The 26,050-nt window shown below is 43.8% G+C and overlaps 2 protein-coding genes across 3 annotated transcripts in view; both read left to right on the forward strand.

The window, feature by feature from the left end:
* LOC137480244 (vesicle-associated membrane protein 2-like) overlaps window positions 1–26,050 on the forward strand; it is a 258,919-nt gene that overhangs the window by 12,406 nt on the left and 220,463 nt on the right. The gene's annotated exons all lie outside the window — the stretch shown is intronic.
* FOXL2 (forkhead box L2) overlaps window positions 1–26,050 on the forward strand; it is a 74,571-nt gene that overhangs the window by 4,695 nt on the left and 43,826 nt on the right. The window contains exons 1-2 of one of the 2 annotated variants that reach the window (XR_011002758.1): window positions 3,839–3,934; window positions 5,969–6,102. The gene's annotated coding sequence lies outside the window, so the exon portion shown is untranslated. Of the gene's footprint in view, window positions 1–3,838; window positions 3,935–5,968; window positions 6,103–26,050 lie in introns of those variants that run through there. The other variant, XR_011002759.1, reaches the window with a different exon arrangement.

A 26,050-nucleotide genomic window follows, 5' to 3' on the forward strand; every position in this document is an offset into this window, starting at 1 on the left:
GGGGAGGTGGGGTCTGTAGACTTCCCAAATGCACTGTGATTGTCCTTATCTGATTTCTGTGGCTTTCCTTACAAAGCAGAGCAAGGTCTGGGAAAGCAAAAGAGGATTGCTAAGAGAGAGAAGAGTAGTGCCAAGTCCCAGCTTTCCAGCAGAGCTTCCAGAGCACATCCAGCTGGGCTGCGCCCCGATGTGGGATCCTGGCCCATGCAGGAGCCCAGCTCTGGGTGTGCTGCTCCAGCAGCGCCCTGGCTGGGCTGTCAGCGACATTGAGAGCCCAGGTCACTGTCAAGGCCTCCCAGATAAACTGATGTGGGTGAGCCCTGGGCTTTGTAGCCTCAGCACACGGGTGCCACGTGCTCTGTCACAGCCTGCGATCTGCAGAGGGGTTCCCTGACTGCGCTGACACGTCCCATGCCACGGACCAGCCTTGCCACAAGAGCTCAGGCACGAGGCTCGAGCTCCTCTCCAGTGCAGGCTCTGCTACACTGGTTTTCCTTAATAAGCCAAATATTGCCATCTAGAATGGTAGGAGTTTTTCTAATCCCCTCACTGCTGAAAGCTGGTGTAATGAGAAGCAGCAGAAATGACCTCTGGAGTTTGTGCAGTCCGATGAGCTTTCACGAGGCTTTTGAATGCCATGAGTTCCACACCAATGACTATAAATAATTGCCTAGGTTGGCCTGACCTCGGGTTGTCTGAGAAGATGATCTGATAATGGCACGAGTGACTCTGGTTCTGTTCTGAAGCTGAGATCCCGTTTAGGATTATACTTATTTGAACTCTCTGTAATTTAAGAAGGAAGCTTTCTGCATGCGCCAGTACTGGAAACACATTCTGAGCACAGAGGTCACTGATGTGGCGGTTGAAATCACCATGAAATAAGTCACTTGGGACACGAGTTTAAGCAGAACTGAAAAGTTACCTCCTGTTTGACAGTGCAGTTTTCTTGCCCTGGTCTCTCAGCCCTGCTCAGAGCTGCCAAGTTTTGTATTAACTCCTCAGTTCTGCAGGGTGGACCGGGCAGGTCCGGCTCTGCTGGACCCAGCAGGGAGCTCTGCACACTTGGGGTCTCATCAGCCCGAGAGCAGCCTGCAGAAGGGCAAGTTGGGCACCAGCTCTTTCCCTGGGGGCATCCTTGCCTCCTTTCCTTTCAGTGGCAAAGTTGTGTGGTCGTTTCCAAGAATTCCAAACTCATTTCATGCAACGTGGTTTGAGAAAGAAAAAATTATTAACAAAAACGGCCTTTATTACAACCTTGCTGAGTCATGCCTTTCTTTTTTTCCTGACAAGTTATGAAGAATGAAACTGATTCTTTAATGATGATGATCTTTAATGTCCTTTCCAGCCCGAATTATTCTATGACTCTTTTCCCTTGTAATTTCTCTTTCGCTGAATGCAGAGTGGGAGGAGTAGTTCCAATACTTCCTGTCTGTCCACCCCAGGTGCTCAGAACTCACAGCTTTTCATAAGACATGATCTTGATATGTAATAAAATAATTATTTTGGTTCTGATGTGTTACGGTGCCCTTAGTCACAAACAGAAAGAGGAGAAACTTGTTTTTTGACAAAGTTGTCAAAATTTCCAAGTCAAAATATCCTAAAACAATCCTCTCAAAGGAGGTGAAAAGTGCTGTTAAAACACTGGATTTGGTAGCAGTTTCTCAAATCAGCCGTGTCTGTGACTTGGCGTGCCATTGCTGCAAATTTTTGGGTTTTCCAGCAAATAATGATTTATAGATATTGCTGTAGAAGGCAGCAGCTTATGCAATGTGATGAATGTGCTGCTGGGAGGGGCATAAACCACTTCAAAATGGCCCAGAGCCCGGCAAACAAACAGGACTGATGCTGCCAGTGGAGGTGTTTGCAGTTACTGATTGTTGTACATGCAGCAGAAAAAAGTTTGGGAACTCCCTGGCTTGGAATAAAGAATTCCCTGAAGGTAGATGGTCTGTACAGATTAACTGTGGCCTTAGCAGCCAGGCTGTCAGTAAATTGTTTTGTTACTGGTGCCATCTGAAAGTCTTTAAATCTCATACAAGACTGGGAGAAAGCTCTGGAGAGATCTGTGTATTATTTATGTATTTTCATTTCTTCCCAAATGATTGTAAAAAGAATTTAATATTACTGTTTTGAGTAATTTCCTAAGAAGCCTGTGAAAACTTTATTTCTCCCACTTTGCTGCCTTTTCTGAAAGGCAGAGCTCTGCTTATCCTTTCTTTTCTTGGCCAAGAGTAATGCGTTGAGGGCCATATCTGTATTTGGGGAAGCCTTGGGGCTCAGTTCATTGTGGCTGTAGTAATAATATGGACCATAAATAGTGCAAACTGATTTATCACAAGCAGAGCCACTTGGGGAGGGAGGCAGATTTAATCAGATTTAATTTTTAGTCATGAGGAGACTGCAAAGGCTTTATAGGTGTGAGAGAGTGACAGCAGAGGACATCCACTGTGCATATGTCAGCTCTTCATCAACTGTTTGTAATGTGTTAGCTGGGATTTTCAAAATATCTGCAGGATTTAGTCACATTTTCCACTGAGGTGTGATGGGCTTAGATAAGTTTAAATACCATGTTCAGAAAAAGGAAAAAAAGATTGAAAACATTTCCAGTCCTTACTGCAGCGTCCCAGTGGTGTGAGGAGAAGGAAAAGACAGGTGAGATCTACTGTATGGCTGGGCAAGCTTCCAAGAGCGTTAACATTTTATTTGAAGAGATGAATAAAACCCTCCAAATTGCTGTAGACTTGGCAGGTAAGGGTTGTTATGCTTCATCTTGCCTCTTGGCCAGAAAGCTCAGGGAGTGGGAGCGTGCCAGATACGGCAGTCTTCCCCACTACCTGAATTTAATTCAAACCATTCTGTGCAGCCCTGATTTTAATCCTTTCATTTTGGTTTTGAGTTACCGCATGTATGGCACAATGGAAATATTTTTTCAAACTTAAATTAGAAACATATTTTAGGAGACAAAAAAAAAGTGCCTGTCTTTTATGCAGAATGAAACATCTTTAACTGCTAGAAGAAGTAGAGCAATTGGACCATTTTACTTGAAAAGTTTGATTATTAGTAGAAAAATGTGGATTTTTCTTTTTGTTTCCCTTTCCTTCTTCCAGCTGCACAGATTGCACAGAGTGTTTCTTCAGGGTGGACAACAAATATGTTTTTAAAATAACTAGAGATAGAAGTGGAATGTGTCAAAGGTAAAAAAAAAAAATTCAGTGTGTTCATCTTTATTTTTACACTCTGCATGTAAATGTATTGGCAGAGTTTTTTAAATTCTACTGAGAACTTTTTATTTGCCATAAATTATGGCAATATTTTCATCACCTCCAGGGACATATGTTTCCATGTTTCCAGGATATACCATCAACTTCTGCTCCAAAAGCAGTGCAGAACAGGAAGTATAAATGCTCAATCCAAGTAAAAATTGTGGAAAGAGGATGGGTTGCAACTGGATCTTCAGTTTTGCTGCCCAGGTTGGCCTTGTTTCTTCCACAAGGAAAAGTGAGAGGCCAGCTCATTAGAGAAAAAAGGTAATTTTTCACCACATTTTTAAAAATATACTCAGGGTGTTTTTTGAGGCTACAAAGTATAGAGAATTCAGATCTTTATGGAACTGCCAAAGAACACCCATGAGGAGCACAGGGGAAACCTGTTGGAGCAGTTATCAGCAATTCACCTTCAAAGGGATGAATGGATATATTGGGTGGAATTTCAGAGACCCTGGCTGTGGCTGATCCATCAGAAGCACAGCTGGAAGATGGAGGAGTGTGGTTTAAATGTGCAGATGGCAGGATTCTGGTCCAGGAGGATGACTCTGACCTCGACTGGGCATTTCACAGAGCATGAGCACCAATGGGGCTGATTCAGTGTTGAGGATGTTTGGAAGTCTGGAAATGTCACTCAAGGCCTAAGTCACTGCAGTGATGCTCATTCACTTGTTGTGAGTAATTCCTAGAATCTAATAAAAGTGAGGGTTTGGGGTTTTTTAATGCAGATTTATTAGTAAATCTAATGTGTGTTGATGTAATTTATGTGCTTTTTAACGCTTGTATGTTGGCAGCAGACCTTGGAAACAGAAAGGAATATTTGCTGTGCAATTGTGGTCAAAGGACTGTCCTGAATTCTTTGATGGATCATTTAGAGCCAACTCCAGCAAAAACGTGCCTGAGCATCGAGGCTGTAAGGACATACCCTGATGAAGAGCACAAGCTTCTCTGTGGTCTACCCCACATACCAAACTTGGTGTGTGGGGTTGTCTTACCACACTGCTGGTGGTACTTGTTTCAGCACAAATATATAAACACTTGACATAGCTTTAGAAAGATGACTTTGAGAAGTGTGTCTTCTGAGAAACCCACGTTAGGTGATCTGGTTTGGTTTTATAAATTATGTGAATGAGGCCACTGGAAAAATGGCTCATTTCTCTTGTGCCTGGGAAATGGTGGAGGGAGCAGATTGAAATGTGGCTTCCCTGAGTGCTGGAATGCAGAGCAGGTCATGCAGTCACCCATGGTTGTTGGCCAGGATCACATCTGACACGGTCACCATTAAAGGCAAAGCAAACTGAAGGAGGGGAAGGGACTGGCAGGGTGTCTCTGGTGGAGAAAGCTTATCTCCAACATGCTGGCTACCCTGGCAAAGTGGGAAAAGGCCAATTAGCTCTGCTTATCCTTCCCTTCCTGTTGTTCCCAGCCTGGGTGTGAGCCACTCACAACTTCTTAAGGCTTTGAGCAATGAGCTTCTTTTTCTAAGGACTGACAGGAAATCATTTAATAAGCTGGGGGGAGGGAGAAGTTTCCTGTTCTAGTTAGTCCCTATATAATTCTTAAACTAAAAAGAGAAGCCAGTTCAGTGGGCCAGACCACCAGCCCCAGTGTCCTTGCCGTGCTCCTCTGACAGTGGAGATCTACCCGAAGTGATCACATCTCCATGGATCTCTTTCCTCTCAGCTGGACCCCTAAAAGCTATCAATTCTTTCAAAGGATGAATAAGTTGAGTGTTTTCTTGCAGTTGCACGTAGTGGAAGTGCTTCCAAGGCCATGACTGTGGGTTGGCTCTGTGCAGAGGGGCTGCACCAGAACCTCGGGGCCATTTGGAGCCTCACACACACTCCATGACAAACTAGGCTCAAGTGAAGCCTATTTTGCAATGCACAGGAAAAAGATCATGGAGATTGATGTATCTTTGTCTTGTCTTACACCATTTAGTATCAATACTTAACTTCATTACTTTGGTCTGTGAACACAAGGCCTTTATTCCTTTTAATCCTCATGATACCGAGATGAATGCCAAGAAATTCACTGCCAGGGGCGGAGCAGTGCAAGCCCAAGTTCAGTTTCAGTGAAAATCTCCATAACTTCCTTGTGCTCCCTGCCAGCAGCTGGGCAGCCCCTCCAGCTCCCTGCCCTGTGCTTCACTCTGGCACTGACTGCAGCAAAGTGCCTGCACCCACACACCCTGGGGTCAGATGGAGCGGATCCTGCCCTGGACATGGCTACAATGCATAAGGCACTCACATTTATCTTACTGATGCTTTTGGTGTATTTATCCCCAGATTTGTTTTTCAGGTCTTTTTGTCTACCAGTAAATTTGAAATCCACTTCTGAATTCACTGAAGAATGTGTGTGCTTGCTTAAAGTTGTGCAAAGTATCATTTTATTGATTTGAGTGGGTGAATGGGAAACACCAATTTTGTCAAAAGCCCAGGGTAAATTTAAAGCTTTTAATACTGGAACAGTCCTGCTGAAGAGTTGCACAAAAAGTCTAGTGTAGTTTTAAAAAAAATACTCGCTAGATAGGATTTCATATTAAAAGTGGTACTGACTAAATCTGCACCGTTAAGGGAGAGAAATATAAACCCTGCTGTGCTTCCAAGTCCAGCAAGAGCATTATTCAGTAAGTGAAGGTAAATCCTTCACTAAAGACCTGGCATTTGTGCTCTGACAGAAGTGTGTGTTTGCTTCTGGAGCAGACATCCTCCACTGCTGAGGAGCCTCTCGGAAAGCACAACATCTCAGAGGGGTCCTGAGGAAGGATGTGACAAAGTTCTGCAAGATGTGACATCTGGTGGATGGCCTGGTTCCAGTGACCCAGGGCCCCTGTCAGGTACAGCGATGGGCTCGGTTTTATTGAGGTCTTTAACAAATTTCAGATGACTTGATTAAAATCATGAGTGTGCAACTTTGTCTCCACTGGGGGTTCGTTCTTTGTGCTGCAGTGGGCAGCACAGCATGTTTAGGTGCTATTTGAATTTTGCTAACTGCTTACTTGACAGCTTACAAATTTGTGTTCTTTAAAATCTGAGAGAAGTTTGGTAGGTGTAGCATATATTGTTAGATTTTGCTCTCTTTCTGCTTTCCAGGACAGGTGTGTTTATTGTTGTAGGCTTGTACATCCATTCTGTAATTACCAGTTTTTTAAAAGTCCCCAGAATCATGACATTCACCTAAAATGCATCTCAGTGCAATATATTTAACTGTTTTTTTTTTTTTCACTTTCTACTTCTAACAAGAGCCAAGAACCACACCGTTAAGTGAAATAATTGATTGTTTGCAACATGGAAATTGTAGTCTTCTGGGGCTCCAAGAGTGGAGACTTTCTTGAAAGTACCAGAAATTGCAAAAACAAACAAAAAAAATAGTGTTTAGTAGAGCTCAGCCTGATATTCTTTGATAAGACTGGAACTGTGAGGCAATACTTGCAGTGGTGGCAGCAGTGAGCTGGCAGTAGGAGCTGGAAAAGAGGGCACAGGGAAAGCAGCTGAAAAATCAACATTTTTCAATTAAAAATAAACCTTTCCATGCCCGTTTCTGTTGGTTTTTTATGCTTCCGTGTCTATGCTTTTCAGAAGTTACAGATTGTGCATCCTTTATGACTTTTCCTCAGTCATTCCAGTAAATTTTCTCCCCTGTTATTTGTTATTGCTGAGCTGCTCAAGCAGGGGAAGATTTGTTTGCTTGCTTTTATTTTGTTTTCCTCTTGAGATGCTCTGTCTGGAATTCCAAAGCAAAGGCAAACTTTTGAGGTGAAACTTCTGCTGGCAAGGGTTGGAGTGGTTATTTCAAATAGCTGTGGAAACTCCATCAGAAACATAATTATTCATAATGATGAGGATGTATCCATCTGCCAGCAGTTTGCCTGGGACACAAATATACACACAAGCCCATTGATTGAAATGTCTGACCTGAGCTTTTGTATCCAGGAAAAAGTTGTTGATTTTATCCCTTGACAGTGTCAAAATACCTCCACCACAGATTTGTAGAACCTGTGTTTTTTCGCCACACTTTCCTTATTTTTTCCTGAACTAAATTCTTGTAAGATGTTCTCTTCTCAGTATAAACCCGCTGGTCTGCCTTCCCCCTTAACCTCCAAGGACTTCGTTTGTGAGGGGGAAGTGTTTAAAAATAATTCCAGATATGGCAGAACAGCCTGTATCCTTTCTATAGAGTAACTGACATCAGACTTCTGAGTTCACAAAATGGTCAACAAAAGATCAGTAAAAATATCTAAGGATTGTGAAGGGCAAACATTTTTTTCCTCTTTCCTTTAAAGGGAAAATGAGACAGCAAAAAGCAGGAGTAGAATTTCAGACCGTGGAAGGCTGAGTGACACACACCTTTTACTAAAACTATTGTGATTTTATAGCCTGAAGTACTACCCAACCTCCTAAAAGCTTCACCTCTGAGGATGCTCTGGCTCTGCTGCAATACCAGGTCAATAAACAGATGAAGGGCCCTGTGCATGAGTCAGGCTAAAGAGAAAAAGGGAAATCTCTCCTGTGTCCTTTGTGCCTGAGCTAGTGGCACACAGGTACCCCTTGTGCAGGGCTGGGTGAGGGCTGCATTTTGCTCCTGTTAGAGCTGGGGGATGTGAGGAGATGCAGCCTGAGGCTGCAGGTGGAGAAGTTCTTCAGACCAGGAATGTGCCTGCAGGGCAGCCCAGTGACTGCTGTGGCTCTCATGTGGCTTTTCCATGTGGAGGGCAGAAAGAGGGAGCCAAACTGGGACACACAGGACAAAAGCTGAGGAGGAGGTGTGGGAGGGGGCAGGAATTGATTTAACAGAGAGGGAGCTCCGTGGCTTGCTCCTGTTCCAGGACCAGGTGCCATTGCCACCCAGCCAGGAGCAGCAGCAGCCTGGGGTCACTCGGTGCTGTCCTGCTCAGATTGACCTTGCACAGTGTTCTCATTGAATTTTCATATTTGAAAGAAACACCTGAGTGCTTGAGGAGAGGGTAGGCAGCAGAGGAGAGTTATTTCCTTATGCCCAGATCTGAGGTACTCCAAAATCCCAAACCAGACAAGTGAGGGGCTCCAAAGAGCGAGGCAAGGACATGGTCAGCACCTCCTGGCCAAGCCATGGTGCCCAGCAGGACCCGAGGCAGGGAGGACAACAAATGTTTGCAAACCCTCAGCTGAAAACCTTCCCTTACTGCAGGGCTTCGCACCAAGAGCTGGAAATGTACCAGCAGTGCAGATTTCCCTTGGCTTAGTGTTTTCCCCGCTATGTTTTAGAAATGTTGAGAGTGGCTTTGGAGACTTTGAAGTGACTCATTTGGAAGCACCACTGGATTGTTTATAATGATGTTACTTTTAATGTGTGCACACACCAGTGGACACCCATCTGATGTGTTTTCTCACTCTCTCCTATCTAAGAAAGCCAGAACTTTTTGTGAATTGATACCTGCTAGCATCAATATTTTACACTTGTCCAATTTATTGGCTTACCTTAGAAAGACTAAACCTTGAAATAATAATTTATTTTTTAACTAGAAATTTAAATTACTTTTTTCCCGGCATATAAGGCTGGACAGGGAAAACAACACACCCTTTTTCCCAAAGCAGTGGCTACATTCATATATGCATATATACAGCCATGCCAAATCTTTCTAAACATTATGAGCATATTCTTTCCCTTTGCTGTTTGCTAACAGATTTTTCCAGATCCTTGTCCTATTCGGGAGATAAACTGCTACATTTATTAAAGCATTTTCTGGCCGCTTTCCCTTTGTTTACGGGCTGGAAGATGCTTGGGAAGCTCCGGGGATGCTCGGGCTCCGGCAGGAGCGCCCCGCTCGCAGCTCGCCGGGCGCCGGGCTCAGCCGGCGCTCGCCGCTCCACTGATGCCCCCTTCTGCCCTCCTCGCCTCACGCCTCGGGAAAATCCTCCTCCGGCACGGCGCAGCAGTGCGGGTGGAGTGCGGGAAAATGCTCCTCCGGCACGGCGCAGCAGTGCGGGTGGAGTGCGGGAAAATCCTCCTCCGGCACGGCGCAGCAGTGCGGGTGGAGTGCGGGAAAATGCTCCTCCGGCACGGCACAGCAGTGCGGGTGGAGTGCGGGAAAATCCTCCTCCGGCACGGCGCAGCAGCGCGGGTGGAGTGCGGGAAAATCCTCCTCTGGCACGGCACAGCAGTGCGGGTGGAGTGCGGGAAAATGCTCCTCCGGCACGGCGCAGCAGTGCGGGTGGAGTGCGGGAAAATCCTCCTCCGGCACGGCACAGCAGTGCGGGTGGAGTGCGGGAAAATCCTCCTCTGGCACGGCACAGCAGTGCGGGTGGAGTGCGGGAAAATCCTCCTCTGGCACGGCACAGCAGTGCGGGTGGAGTGCGGGAAAATCCTCCTCCGGCACGGCGCAGCAGTGCGGGTGGAGCGCTGCCGGCTGTGCTGGGGGAACGCGCCCCATTCCCGTGGTGCCGGCCCGTTCATCATTAGCCATTCGCCTTTTCTGCGAGTCAGAAACGCATCCTGCAATGCACGAGGAATACACTGAAGGAAGGAGGTGGGAATGATTTCATCTATTAGAAAACTTTGTGTGTGAGAGACCAAAAAGCTCTAAAAAGCACATTTGGCTTTCAGTTTTCAGTTGTGTGGTCACCCAAGCACTTTTAGCCAAAGTGTCATATAGGAAATTAGTTCCTCCTTACGAAAAAAATTAACAGACTATCTTTGAAAATTTTGGTATGGCCTTTATGACTGCTCTTTTTCACTTTCCTCTCCAACAACACCTTTAAGGTGAGCCAGGAGTGCACATCCCTGTCCATGCTCCTCTTTAGGGTGAGCCAGGAGTGCACATTCCTGTCCATGCTCCCCTTTAGGGTGAGCCAGGAGTGCACATCCCTGTCCATGCTCCTCTTTAGGGTGAGCCAGGAGCACACATTCCTGTCCATGCTCCCCTTTAGGGTGAGCCAGGAGTGCACATCCCTGTCCATGCTCCCCTTTAGGGTGAGCCAGGAGTGCACATCCCTGTCCATGCTCCCCTTTAGGGTGAGCCAGGAGGGCACATCCCTGTCCATGCTCCTCTTTAGGGTGAGCCGGGAGTGCACATCCCTGTCCATGCTCCCCTTTAGGGTGAGCCAGGAGCGCACATCCCTGTCCATGCTCCCCTTTAGGGTGAGCCAGGAGTGCACATTCCTGTCCATGCTCCCCTTTAGGGTGAGCCGGGAGTGCACATCCCTGTCCATGCTCCCCTTTAGGGTGAGCCAGGAGTGCACATCCCTGTCCATGCTCCTCTTTAGGGTGAGCCAGGAGTGCACATCCCTGTCCATGCTCCTCTTTAGGGTGAGCCAGGAGTGCACATCCCTGTCCATGCTCCCCTTTAGGGTGAGCCAGGAGTGCACATCCCTGTCCATGCTCCTCTTTAGGGTGAGCCAGGAGTGCACATCCCCGTCCATGCTGCCCTTTAGGGTGAGCCAGGAGTGCACATCCCTGTCCATGCTCCTCTTTAGGGTGAGCCAGGAGTGCACATCCCTGTCCATGCTCCTCTTTAGGGTGAGCCAGGAGTGCACATCCCTGTCCATGCTGGGAGCTGCTGCTGGCTGCCAGGCTGTGTGCCACATTTCCATGCTCTGCAGCCAGTGAAGTGTCCCAGCTCCGGGGTCCACTTGCCCATTCTTGCCAGAGAGATCCAGTTACAGAGCTGAGAGCACCACCCGGATCCTTGCTCTCTGCTGCTGCTGCCCCGGGGGCTCAGTTCCACTTGGGTGCATTTCTGCAGCCCACGCTTTGCTGGGAAGGAGAGGGAAAGCAGCACCTGTCGCAGCTGAATTGGTGTGGGGCTGTGACCTTGCACGGAGCAACTTCACCCCTGAAAATCTGCCTGCCCCCAGAGACCTGTGCAGGAGTGGCTCACCTGCTGGGAGCCCTGGTGTGGGTGCTGATCGCAGGTGGCACTCCAGGGACTCTTCTGGAACAGCCATTCTGGGAAATATCTGCACACAGACTGCTCCTTATCCTCTGAGGAGCCTCTCCTCCCCATGGTATTCCAGGGAGCTCCTGCTGCATAGAAAACAGAGTTCCCAAAAAGGTGATTACTTCTGTAACAGACACCACAAGAGCAAAGAGTGTGGGTGCTTGGGCAAAAAAAAAAAAAAAAATTAAACAAACTTTTGTCAATTCAAAATATGGATGAGAGGATATAGGCTGCTTTAATTCAGCATGTAAAGGGAGTGCAGGGAATAATGCCACAGAGACAGGACACAAAACATTCCTCAGTTTTAGAGACTTTTAGGAAAAGATATCTGTGGAAATGTTTCTGCATTTTTTCCAATGCAATGCAAAGATTGCTTCACTGTTTCCCAACATCAGCTGCAGTGATACAGAACCACTGTGGAAGAAGGTTTTAGTCACTGCACTATCTTTGTTTTTACGATATTAAGTGCAGTTACCAATTGCATGGAATGATCTCTCTTCTAGGTCAAACTCTTTGTATTGCAATGACAGCTCGACATAAAATGATTTAATGACTCAAATGAGAAATGGTTCAATATTTCAACCCTCATATCACAAACAACTTAGGAAGTAAAAGGAATAAGATAGAATTCACGTATTTTTCAAAAATTCATTAAAACAACCCTCTTAGGTCCAGTTAACACTGACATTTAAATTGACCTTAGGTTTTAACAAAACACCTGTGTTTTTTAAGGAAAAAAATACCAACCTAATTGAAGTAAAGCCTTTGTATCTGAAGTTTCCTCCTGTGTCCTGATATAGCTGTCCCTGAGATAGAAACTTCTGCTTCTCCCTGTAAACAGCAGTGAGAACTGGCAGAGGCAGCTCCTTCCCACCACCGTGGGCTCCCGGGATGTTGACACACAGGAGTGGCAGAGAGGAAGGTGCAAACAGACGAAAATCCCAGCTGAATGAGTGGGGTTTTAATCTTCTTGCACCTGTTTCCAGGAGGGAGTGTGACACTGATAGGGTGCAGAAAGGAATGTTACAACCTGGGCAGCAGGATGTGGGTGGAGGCTGGAGTCCCAAGGGGGAGTGGGATGGGGGAGGAAGAAGCAGGAGCTTGCATCGTATTTCTGACCTTGAATTTAGAAGAATTTGGTATATTGAAGACAATAATTTAAGAGAAAGAAAATAATTTAGGAGGCGTTTTTAGGTATGTTGTTTACTGAGGAAGAGAGGTATTGACCTGCACGATGTGAGTGCAGCAACTTCTGAAATAGCTTCATTTCCAGAAGCAATTGCAGTGAGACCACAGCACTGACTCTGCTGAGAGGATTTCATGCACAGCAGAATCTGATCTTACCTCCCAGGCTAATTGCCTGAGCACAGAGTGGGGATTTAATGGTCAGGAGTAGGACATGGAGAGTGAAAACCACCCCAGCCAGGGTTTGCTGTGAGACTGGAGAGCAGTGCGGCCTCTGCAGAGGGCTCTGCCCTGGACGTGCTGATACCCCCTTGGGGACAGGGGACAGTGCACAGAAGGGGCTGCTGGAAGATTTTTCAGCACCACTTTATCCAGTTCCAGGTCCCTGAAGTCCTCATGGTCACAAGGGCTGAAGCCAGGCTTCAGAGGAGCCTGCTTGGAGGCCAAGAAGGCACCCTCATTTCCAGCCCTCTGTTCCTCAGTGGCCTTTTTCATTCCAGTGGTAGGATTGTGACAAATGGCTGAAATACTCTGCTCTGCAGTGCTTCTGGAGAGTTGTGAACCTGCTCCTTTCCAGCACACCCCTGGGTCCCGTGCTGGGTGTTCCCTGGCCAGTGGTGGCAGCTCCAGCTGCTGGGCTATTGCCCAGCTGCACTCAGAGTCCTTTGAAACGATGCAGAACAGAGATGAATTTCAAATGGTGCTTAAAATCCTGTGTTATTGCTATAAATCCTTGGGTTTTTCTCCCTTTTGCTCTCTTTTGGGTGGACTCCTAGCAAGTTTGACAGGAGCACGGGATATTTTTGATATATGGCATCAGGTCTGTTAGTTCAGAAACCCCACACAGAAGCTTGTTTTTAGAAAGAGAGAAAATAAGATTAAACAGGACAGAGAATGCTGTTATGAAGGAATGAAAATATTTTCATTACCAGAGTATTTGTATGTCAACAGCTGATAGGGAATGATGTGAGACATTCCCAGAAGGACTCCCGAAGATTTTTTCCTTGTGTAATAGACCAATTAGCAGAGCCCAGATTAAATGAGCAATGTCACATTGCTTCTTGCATTAAGAAAGTGTGACATTCAGTCTCTTTATCTAGTAAATATTTGCATTTTTTATCCTTGGGGCTACAGTTATACTGCTTTCAACAGCTCAATGTTCCCAAGTAATACAGGGAAAATGGTAGCTTGTCCAGCATAACTTTCAGACGTACAGATACATTTCTCTTATGTAGTATAAATTTTCAAATATTTATTAATGAGAAGCTCTTGGAACACATACACATGTGAAAAGGAGGGGATATTAAACTCAGCTAACACAGAACTTGTAATACTTTTAAGCTGACTTCATGAGTTAATAAAGGAGGAAATGAGCAAATTCAGTTTCAGACTGCTGCCCAGCTCTCCTGGAGCAGCCCTTGAACTGACCCAAAAGAAATTATTTGATTTACATTTTTTTCCAGTATTAAAGTGGTTTGGATAAATTTTAGTCTTTTTCTAGAGAAAACAGTTGAATAAGTAGATGAAAAAAATTAATGCTATTAGGGAAAAAAAATTATTTGCAGTGTAGCTTTGTTTTCTTAGCAGCTTTTAGATTCCACTGCAGAAGAGGCTGGTTTTTGGTGACAGGGCTCTTTTAGGAATTAATGTTGGTTTGCAGTGGGCAGAAGAAATTGCAATAGATTTCAAGAGCTTTAACATTTCATTGAATTTCATTTCTGTACACCTTTTCTATTTCCACATCCCTGAAAATTTGCACAAGTTAATTATCAGTTAATGACTCTGCTCTTTCTCAGATGAGTAATTGAAGCAGGTTATAATTCAGAATCAGATGGCTCCTTTGGAAGTGATGTGATCTGCGTCCCCTGTCAGTTACGTGAATTCATTGAAAAAGGCAGTGGAATGTTATTCCATTTCAGCATTCAAAGGACTTGCATTTCACAGGACAGTCTTGTCCATCCAAATACTCACTCTGGTTCATCCACTGATGTGTTTTTACCTCATCTTTACCTTCTTCCTCAAATCTATTCTTTTTTACTGGTGGCTCTTTCTGAATACAGAGCCCAAAATCTGTTCCTCAGGTCACAAGAACGCTTGAGAGAAGAACAGTTAATTCCATTTATTAATAACATTGCAATATGCTCCAGAAAAGACTCAGGACTCCGCTGTCTGCTACACTTACATATTGTCATCCGTCCCTTAAAAACTTCCAATACTGCTGCAGGGAGTTTCAGAAGGGCCTAAGTAACCCTAAATAACTGCATTTTTAATCTTCACTCATGTCCCAGGGGACATTCTTTCAGGGGGTATCCAGGAGATGCTTTGGGACTAAATATAAGATGTCCTTATTTCTTTCAGATTTTTCTCTGAAAAAAAAATTTCAGGGTTTTCAGCTTTTCTTCTGAGGTTCTTTGGTTTCTTCTCTTCTGCTGGTCCTGGGTTTGAGGATTCTAGCTGACACCATTTCTGGCAGCTGAATTCTGGTTTGTTAGATCATCAGATCAAAACAGGGACATGATGGGAACCTGCCTTCTATGTACAAAATTCATAAAATGTGAGTGCCATAAGGGAAGGTTGAATTGTGTCAGAAAATACCAGTTTTCTCCTTTTCCACCTCCTCTGTAGCTACCTAAAGTGTTTACAGCATTTGCTGCATTTTTGCACCTATTTGGAAGTGCAGATTTCAGTGCATCTCTGTGTTTCTTTGAGAGGTGTGTGTGCGTGCAAATGTGTGCAGGAAAGACCATTTCTCTTCTACTCTTCTTAAAATATGTTTATTTTATGTATATTTTAATAAATTAAATATTTTATTTATGGATGGGGCCTCTCTAGAGCAAAGCTGAAATAATACAAATACAAGCATTGTTCCTCCCCCTCCCTTGCCCACTTAAAAAAATCCCAGAATGTGAAGGTCCTTCCCTGGAAATGAATCCAGCCCCATGGATATTCCTTCCTGCAGGAAAAAAAGGAGCAGGTGCCAAGTTAAATAGGGTCCTGCTTTCCATCCAGAGGGGTGAGTGTGAATATAAAGAAGTTAAAACAGTGCCTAATGTTGATTAGCTAATAGTCATATTTGAAATAGGCTCTTCCCACCCCTGAATATTGCCGGGGTCACTTGGAAGAGGAATGACTGCAGGGATTTCACTCAGGGTGGGGACCCACAGGCAAAAATGCAGTGAATAACCTGTGTGGTATTCTACCCGCTGCAGAGGAGCCTTCACCTCTTGCTGGAGTTTTTTGGCATCTAGAAGAGCTTATCTTCGAGCAGCATGCAGAGTGTAAGGTGAATTGCAAAAGAGGAATGCAGACAGCTTCTCCTATCAGCACATTGTTTTGGTTAGAACTCCACTGGAGTTCTGTAAAAATGCGCTTGGGGGAAGAGAAACAAAGACAAAGTCAGCCTGTCCTCTGGGTTTGCTTAGTTAATCAAACAAGCTTATTAGGAAATTAACACTTCTGGGCTTAGAGAAAAATTGCAATTTTATTTTACAGGTGCCTTCAAACACTGCATCCAGCTGTCTGAATAACAGCCAGGCACAAAAATAAGCTCTTGCACCTCTGGCTGTAAATGCAAAGGTGGGGGGCCAGGAGCCTGCATTGGCATGGCACATTACTTTGAGAATGGAATATTTTTAGGCCTGACTTCTTGTGAGTGACTGTGGATCTTGCAGCACTCTGGATGTTGGCAAGAGCAAAATTCTCAGCAAATGACCTTTTCTATGATATTTTCTGCTTTATTTTAGATTTATCTGATAACTTCCACCAATATTAGCTGTTCTTTTGTGACTTCTACAAAACCACCCTTTAAGAACTGCCTGCTTGCAAGCCTGGATGTCCTGCACTTCCCTCTCCTGAGCACACCAGTGTGACTCTCACAGCATCCTCCACGCAAAGATCCTCCTGGAAATTTCAGATGCATTTTTCAGTAGTTGATTAAAACGTGCTCTTGCATTTTCTAACTCATTTTTGCAGGGAATTAAGCCCTCCCAAAAGAGAATGAATCTGCTTGATGTGTTGGCTGTTTCAGTGCCAGCACTGAGAATCACCCCTGGCTCTGCTGCCTCAATCCTTTGCCCTGGAGATCCTGAACCTCTCTCCCCAAATGATGGTGGTGGCCCCTGCCCAGAACAGCTCCTGTGCAGACACCTTGAATTCTCCTTCACCAGCCTTGCCACCATTCCATCTGATTCCCTTTTCTTCCTTGCTCGTGGAGCTCCCCTCTTCTGTGATATTTCCTAACCAGCTTGAGGAGCACAGGGGTTCCAGTGCTTGCTGGCTGTTTCCTCAGCTCTTTTCACACCCTTGGCATTCTGTGGGTTTGCATCTTATCCCTGAGAAGCAGGACTATATTGCACTTCTCAGTGAACTGAAGCCTGGGAAGCCAAGCCTCTAATTTCCAACTCCTTTAAAGCTGTGTTAAAATCTAGGTTATCATTTTGGGTAATAAATCTCCTCAGCTGGGGAGCTCAAGTGTTCTCTGCACTCACCTGTGTCCTCAAAGACAGTGAACTGGGGGAGGTGTGTGGAGTTTTGAGGGTGTTTTTTAAAAGAATTTAAATGTAAAATAAGCAAAATAGCAAATGTCAGCCATGCATGTAGATCTTTGCACTGGTTCTGTGGTGTGGAAATGAATGAACAGTTGTGAATGCTTTGGCTAAGGGGTGCTGTGGAGAAACAGCACCCCAGAGTTATCGCTGCTGGGCTCTGTCCTTCACCTGGGTGTGGTAAGCACATTTCTCTCTCTCTCAGGATTTTTATAAAGGTGCACAGAGAAAAGTAAAAGAGAAAACAATTTCTATTTCTGCTCCTTGTTTTTTCTCTTGTAGAATGTGTTTGAAGAATTGTTTACCTGGAGCAAACGCTTAGTTAGAGCACGGTGAATTGTTTGAGCCTGATGGCCAATGAGATCCACCTGTGTCTGGACTCGCAAAAACAAGACCACAAGTTGTAAATTAGTTAGATATGATAGAAAAGGTAACATGTAGTTTTTAGTATCCTCTTTTATATAGTATATTAATGCATCATAACATAATTATAATAAAGATCACAAGTTGTAAATTAGTTAGATATGATAGAAAAGGTAACATGTAGTTTTTAGTATCCTCTTTTAGACAGTATATTAATGCATCATAACATAATTATAATAAAGATCATGAGTAAATTAGTTAAATATGATAGCTAGAAAAAGTAACATGTAGTTTTTAGTATCCTCTTTTACATAGTATATTAATGCAGCATAACATAATTATACTAAAGATCACAAGTTGTAAATTAGTTAGATATGATAGAAAAGGTAACATGTAGTTTTTAGTATCCTCTTTTAGACAGTATATTAATGCATCATAACATAATTATAATAAAGATCATAAGTTGTAAATTAGTTAGCTATGATAGCTAGAAAAAGCAACATGTAGTTTTTAGTATCCTCTTTTACATAGTATATTAATGCATCATAACATAATTATAATAAAGATCATAAGTTGTAAATTAGTTAGATATGATAGAAAAAGTAACATGTAGTTTTTAGTATCCTCTTTTACATAGTATATTAATGCATCATAACATAATTATAATAAAGATCATGAGTAAATTAGTTAAATATGATAGCTAGAAAAAGTAACATGTAGTTTTTAGTATCCTCTTTTACATAGTATATTAATGCATCATAACATAATTATAATAAAGATCATGAGTAAATTAGTTAAATATGATAGCTAGAAAAAGTAACATGTAGTTTTTAGTATCCTCTTTTACATAGTATATTAATGCATCATAACATAATTATAATAAAGATCATGAGTAAATTAGTTAAATATGATAGCTAGAAAAAGTAACATGTAGTTTTTAGTATCCTCTTTTACATAGTATATTAATGCATCATAACATAATTATAATAAAGATCACAAGTTGTAAATTAGTTAGATATGATAGAAAAGGTAACATGTAGTTTTTAGTATCCTTTTTTACATAGTATATTAATGCATCATAACATAATTATAATAAAGATCATAAGTTGTAAATTAGTTAGATATGATAGAAAAGGTAACATGTAGTTTTTAGTATCCTCTTTTAGACAGTATATTAATGCATCATAACATAGTTATACTAAAGATCACAAGTTGTAAATTAGATATGATAGAAAAGGTAACATGTAGTTTTTAGTATCCTCTTTTAGACAGTATATTAATGCATCATAACATAATTATAATAAAGAAATCATTCAACCTTCTAAAATAAGTTAAACATCATCATTCTTCCCATTAAGTTCACCAACATCTACAACACCCGGGCATCCCTGTCGGCTCTGCCCGGCCGTCCCAGGGGAGAGCAGAGCTTCTCCTCGCCCTTAAGGGAGCTCTTGGAGCCAGCAGGGCTGAGCGGCTGTGAGTGCGCCGGGAACTCGGCGTTCCCTGGGGACAGCCTTAGCAGGAGGGGGCCGCATCTGCCAGGCTTCTGGGGAGAAGGTCACGGCCGGCAGGCAGGCAGGCAGCCCGGCAGCCCGGCAGCCCGGCAGGCAGCCCGGCAGGCAGCCCGGCAGGCAGCCCGGCAGCCCGGCAGGCAGCCCGGCAGGCAGCCCGGCAGCCCGGCAGCCCGGCAGGCAGCCCGGCAGGCAGCCCGGCAGCCCGAGCCCGAGCCCGCTGCGGACGGGACCCGCTCGGCGGCCGGCGCTGCCAGCGGCCCGGGGCAGGTGCGGGTGATTGCAGCGCAGCGCCGCCGAGCAGCCGTCCGGCCCCCAGCGAGACGCGATCTGCAAATTCCTTGTCAGCAAATGCCTTTGGGAAGCGTGCAGCAGGAAATAAAGGAAGGAGTCGCTGCCTGAAGACCTTTCGTTTACCCTGTGCGGTTGAGAGACGTTTCCTGAGTGCGAAGGCTGCTCGGGGGCTGATGGACCTGGGTCTGCAGCAGCAGGAAAATAGAGCTCGCTGTGGCACGCTGTAGAAGCGTGTTTAATGTGCAGCTGTGAAATCTGGGCGGTGGAGAAGGCTAAAGATTTAAGCAAATAATATAAAGAAAACTCATAAATGCCGTACATTTCACCAATGTGCTACTCCACTGTTAAATCTGGTTTAGACAAAAGCAGAATGAACAGCAGCGAGGGAGCTATTTCCTAGGAGCTGATTTTCACCTCGTTTTGGACATGAAAACACATCACTATCTCCTATCCAATCATGTATTTTGTCCTGAAAATACATTGTGTGCCAAATGAATATTAATTAATCTATTTCTCTTTACTGTAGGCAAAATAAATACATGCAGCTTACCAAAGCACTTTAAAAAAGCAAATGTTGAGCAGAGGCAAGGTTTGATTACTCTAGTTATTGCACTCTAATTATTCAGAGTTTCAGAGTCTGGTTCTGAGTTTTAGACTCTGGGAGTTATAAGAATAACTCCCAGAGAAGTCTCCTCGGTCAAATATATCCTTGTGGAAATCTGCTATGTTGTATTTAGTGCTTTAGATCTAGTTTGTTTTGTTGTTTTGTTTTTTTTTTTCCCTCCATATTTTTTAGGATCTTAAGTGGATTTTTTCTTTTAAGGATGAGAATTAAGAGAAGGTTCGCTGTATAAATTCAGAGGGAATCAATAAGGTTTTACTTCCCTTTGGTGGGGCAATTAGCCAAAAAGAAAGATTTCTCTAGTGTTTCACTCCAAGAAAAAAAAAATGAAGTGTCTGTTCAGCCCTGGTTTGAGCTATCTGATAGGGAGCTGGAATTTATCATTTAAAAAAAGCCTTGTAGTTGAACTTCAGCTCTTCACATGAGCTAATCTTGGAGTGTCTCTATGCAGGGCCAGATCAGCTTCCTTCGTGTCAGTAATCAACAGCAAACAATTTGGGGGAGTTAACTGGCAAAAGAAAAACCTCTGAGAAGAGCAATCACTCTGTTCAAACTTTCTCTTGTTTGCCTACTTTTCTCTCCTTGGTTTTGCCCTTCGTCTCACGTTAAAGGATCTAATTAAGGGAACCTGTTAATTACCTAGACAGCTCTCATGATTTTGCTGTTCAGTCTATATAGAGCTTCTCTCATTTTAGGAGGTAAATGGGTTCAGCACAGGCAAGAGGAAGAGCACATTGTCCCTCTTTGCTTCCTGGTAGTAAACTCTCCTAATGAGTGCCCTGCCTGGTGGCTGTGCTGCTCCAGATGACACCTTCTTTCCAGGAATATGAAAGTCCTGAGACAGCCTGGAAAGACAATGAACACACAGACTGTGTCAATGAAAAGTCATAATTCATGTAAAAATGCAGACAGTCTAAAAAAGAATAACTGGATCAGCACAATAGCGGCAAATCCTTCTTATTGAACTACTTTGACAAGGGGAAATTGTCTAAAATACTAAAATAAAAGACTTATCTGTGCTACTCATATCAAATAAATCCAGCATCCCTAAAGCAAACTTTTTTTCTTCATCATCCTGTGAATAACCTGAGTTAGAACAGCTGGATAAGGAACAACTCTGAATTGCAGATGCTGCAATGCAGATTATATTTTATTAAGCTGAAATGAGAGACATAGCGAACTCTCCCAGGGAGTTCAGGAGTTTCCACCCTCCTAGTAATTGCATACTGCACAGGAAATGGAGGTTAAAAAAAAATTACAAAAGTCACTCAGGGTATCTCTAATAGCATCAATGCCTTGAAACAAGTTCTCATCCTAGAAATGCTCTGGAAGAAAGAATCAGGAAAGCCTTTTGGTAGTTGTTGGCATTTGTCAGGAAAAAGGCTCTGAGCTGCAGTGCAGCCCCCCAGCCCTGTGCAGACTCTGCACTGACACCTGCATTTCACACTGAGCTCCCCAGGGTACCTGCGCTGAGGCGCTGCCTTCTGCTCTTACCACCACTGCTTTCCCCTGCAGGCACCACCTCCAAAAAAGGGTGATTTGCTACTCCTGCAAAGCACAACTGAAAGGACTCTATGCTGTTAACCCCACAGCAGGCAGACAGGAGCATTATCAGCCTGCAACTTTCATCTCACCCAGGTGATGCGAGATAAAAACTCAGCACTGGCCTGCATGGGAGCTCCAGGCTGCTCTTGCCCACAGCCCACCCCTGTCCCTGGGAGCACAGCTGTGCTCCAAGCTTCCCTCCAGCCACCTGGGCTCAAACTGCATCTTAAAGGGAGAGCAATGCCTTTCCTCCTCCTTCCTCTCCTTTCCTAATGAATGCTGTTAAAAAAAAAAAAAATCCAAGTCTGTGCTGTTGGCTCTTGAGAATAAGGTTGTTTTGGCAGTTGCAAGTCATGACAGTCACTATAAAAGGGAAGCTTTATACTCAGATTATGCTTTGTGAGGTAATTCTCTAAAAAACGTGGAGTACTGGGAGTGTTTCATCCACAGCAGTGCCAGAATGATCAGTTTCCTCTCTCGACTGGAGAGAGAGAGGATTATCTGGGAAACAGAACACTTAATTTTTTGTTTTCTTCAGTGACTGAGTCATTAACAGGTGTATGGTTGAGGACCAGAAGGTTCTGTACCGTGTTCTTGTTTCTTTTAACTGCCTGTCATCTTCTCCAAATTGGCCATTAGCTTCATGTACCTTAGAAGAGGCATTGTGTGCCCCTCAAAGGGAAGGAAATATTTGCTTGCAATTTATAGATAAGATGCTTTAAATATGGGTTTGGCTTAGCGTGTCCAAATTCAGCAAGCTGAGGCTCTTTGAGAGCTGATATATGGGGTGTACCTGACGGATTGTGCTGGAACTGCTTCATGATTCTGGAGGAAATTGACCTCCTCGTTCAGCAGAGTTACCTGGATTTCTTTATGTGCGTCAGGGACCTCACAGTCAGTGAAAAAGGGGGTGGTGGATTTTTGTGCATTTCATTTGCTCTATTTTCCAGAATAAACACAAGGTTGAATGTGTTCCATTAAAATGCTCAGATTTGAATTTAAACCATCACAAGTGCAAAAATCTTGCGGGAGAGGAAAAAAAGCCCTAAGACATGAACCTCGTTGTACTTCCTTTGAGACTCCATCAGAATAGTAAATTAGTAAATTAGTAACGCTGAAACCACCATGCTATGCAAAATATTTGGTTTAGTTCTGTTTTTATTATGTACCAGCCAAAACTGGTGCAAGATAGAGACTCTTAGGAAGACTGAGCAATGCATAATACATAAATTGGGCAATTTAGAGTACTGGTGGGATTATATTGTTATAAAAAGTACAGCTATGTTAGCTCTTGCAAGATTGGAGACAAGCTGAATGTCCAGGAAAACTTAATTTATAAAATATTTAGGTAAATTTCAAATTAACTTCCTCAAATGTCCTTAAATTGATGTGAATCTCCAACTTAGCACTCTGTCAGTAATATTGATATGCTTCAATAATTATGAGAGTAATTATCAACACTCATTTGACTTCTTCCTTTTTGAAATTGTCTGTACAATTAACAGCAGTGTCATTTACTTAATCTAGAGAGGAATTTGAATCTATGCATGAGGTAACACAAGTAGTCAGCGAATTTGTATTCATTAAGTTTTAATAAAAGATCACATTTGGAGCTTGGCTATATGATAGAATGTGGCAAATCAGGAAATACAACCTCTAACACATATGGCTATCCAAGCTAGATAAATGGGCAAGACAGAAATAAAGTGGCTCTGTGCTAATAAATTCAAATCTATGCAGACTAAAAGGGAAAAAGAAGGTGTTTGAAAGGCACCAGATTCACTTGGTTTACATCATGCGATCTCAGGAGATCAAGTTGTATAAAAGGTGATTTAACAAATGCTCAGATTTGTAATTTTATGCTTCATGAAAATAACTGAAGCACTTCTATTGTCACATTTGAAGCAAGATGCATAAGAAATAAAAATCCTACAGTGTGCACTGTACTTCCATCTTTACTTTTAATAAATTTAATTTTAAATTATAGGTAATTCTTAGATACCAAAATGTAGCCTGTTGTTTTAAATAGCTTCTCAGAACTTATTCTTTTCTTGCCACTGTTTCAGTTGTAAATATTCAACAGACAATAAAAGGTCATTAAATTTATATCACTGCTTCAGTGAAGGCTTTCTGTCAGTAACTATCAACTGACTCATTTAAGAACTTGGAGTTTTTATGCTTCTTTGACATGCAGCCAGCAACCAAATTCTCTGGCTCTTGTGTCCTCTTGGAGTGCTACAGAAGGCTAAGAGCACGTTAAGTTGAAAAGAACTCACAGAATGCTACAAGGACAGGCCACTGTCACATATCTGACAAATCCTGCCTCCAAACAATGAGTCACATCTGATGGAGAGAAGTGGGCTGAACACATCAAAATCATCTGTTGCACTGATAGGTTTCACGTATTTAAAATCACGTAACAAAAGCAAAAACACAAAGCTGTGGGCTGGGACCTGCTGATTCTCGTGTCAGCCAGATGTTTGCTGGCCCTGTCTGTCTCGGCTGAATGCATCAGCCTGGCGTGCGTGGAGGAGAGGAAATGGTTGACATCAGTGAAAACCTTGCCTGTAGCAGGCTGCTCACTATCTTTCCCATCTGAGGCTGCTCATCCTTTCAGAAAAGCTGGTGGGAGCTGCTGGTTTGTCCTGAGAGCGGATCTGGAACGGGCCCAAGCTGTGTGAGGAGCAGTTGTCCTTTTCTCCCTCCTGAGCCAGCGGAAGATCACAGCCCGTGTAGACCGTGACCCTGAGACCATGGCCCTCGGCTCCCCGTCCCGCCCCGTGCAGGATGCTCCTGCTGACAGAGGATTTACAGGACAGGGGGTGCAGGCAGGGAGAGCAGCGATGGAGCTCCCTGCCAGCCGGGAAGAGCTCAGCACGGCACACGAGGGACAGGCACACAGAGCTGTCACTGCACATGGCTGTGGTGCTACCTGCCAGGCACAGCGGATGTCAGCAGCTGCCAGAGTGTCCTCTCCTCTCAGAGTTGCCCTGTGCTCCTAGGGAAGGCTGGTTACCCTGCACAGACTGACTGCAGGTGTGGGTGCAGGGTTATACCCAGCTCTGGGTCATTTCGCCCTCAGAGACAGCCTGGCCATCATGAGAGCTTTAGGAGCAGAGAGGGACTTTCCTACGCCCAGGCAGCACAGAGAAGGTAACTGTGCTGAATTCAGAAAGGTTGTGAGCTGTGCTGGAGGACAAGGCAGAGATTAGTGCAGTTTCTGAGGAAGGGCAAACGTTTGGATGGACAAGGAGACCAGAAATGATAATGAGCTGGCAGCTTAGGCTGGGTGCACAAGGCAAGGTGTGCTGCAGCCAGTGGTCTGTGCAGAGATGTTAAGATCAAGCAGAATAAGGAAGGAGAAAACTGAATTTAGAATTCTTAGCCATCCTAGTCCAAACCCAGGAGTAGTTGGACAAAGAGACTGACAGGGGCTTGAGGAGGACAGGCATTGGCACAAGGATCTTGCTTCACACCTTTTTCATCATCTCTGTGCTGCTCGGTTGCTTCTGCTCAATGAAGTCTTTTATTCTGCCTTAAAGTCTGGATCTATTTTGTGATTTTGTTTGTGAAAGGTGCTCTGTGCCTTGGATTGCTCTCTCTGCCCTGACTCTGCCTGCTCCAGGCTGTCCTGTCTGAGATGTGCCTGAGCAACACATTATATTCAGGACATGAAAGAACCATGGGTGTACACAGAGACACGGGAAGGTTTTCAGGTAAATCCTTTGCTCTTCATAAATTTCCACCTGCTACTGTGTCAGCTGCTGCTCGCTGAGCTGGTAGCTTTTATGAAACCCATTATTTCAAAGTATTGCTATTGCTCAGTAATAGCCAGAGTCCCTCACTGCAGGGATGAAATCAGGACTTTTTCTTTACTATGCAGATCACTTCACACTTTTAAATACTCGAGTTTCATATGCCATTTTATGACAGATGTTAATATTGTCATGTAATTCCACATGGCTGACTTTAGTTTTCACTTCACTTAAAATGCATATCATGAGGAAACCTCATCTCACTCTCCACTTCTCTAAGACACTCATGAACACACTGGACACCCCAAGCTCCAGTGCAGATCCTTGTGGAACTCCACGGTTTCCAGTGGCAAAGCACTCCTACCCCGTTTATCAGGAAGGTATTTTGGAGTGTGAACACTTACTGTGTTTTTTATCCCATTTGAACGTAAAGCTCAGAGAGAGGAAAATGTATCATGAACTCTCTGGGAATACAAGTAAGGTGTATGAGTAAGGTGCCTATATCTGTGTTTGCTTGTCTTTTCAGAGAAAATCAGTATTTCTAACACTCTGGCAGTCCATTAGCCATTCCAATCTCCTTGGTTTTACTCGAGGTTATTTTGATAAATGTGCATTTTTTGTCCCCTTGATATGATGTATTTAAATATTCCTGTAGTCTCCCCGTACAAGATTTTCTGGTTTACCTTTTGATTTTAATTTTCTGTTAACAAGAATTTACTCTGTAGTTAAAGCACTGCTGTGATGGATGTTCTCCTCCTACAAGCAGCAACATGGTGTGGGTGCTACTGTTCCCGTTAGGAACATTTTGATCCAGGAACAGCTCAGGAACAACTAAAGAATTGTTTCTGCTATCGTATATTCTGACCAACTGCTCTGTGAAATTTTTTTGGGGAAGAGATGTTTGTAGTTTTTATTACAATATTATTTACAGGAAAACTTGGAAATGTAACTAGACTTTTAAAATTATGTTCAACATGGGTCCTGAAAAACTAGGTGAGAAAATCATCTTGGTTAGACCTTGATTTTTTTTAATTTGATTTTTATTTGGGA

Source organism: Anomalospiza imberbis, chromosome 10, assembly GCF_031753505.1.
Source record: "Anomalospiza imberbis isolate Cuckoo-Finch-1a 21T00152 chromosome 10, ASM3175350v1, whole genome shotgun sequence".
Taxonomy (NCBI): Eukaryota; Metazoa; Chordata; class Aves; order Passeriformes; family Viduidae; genus Anomalospiza; species Anomalospiza imberbis.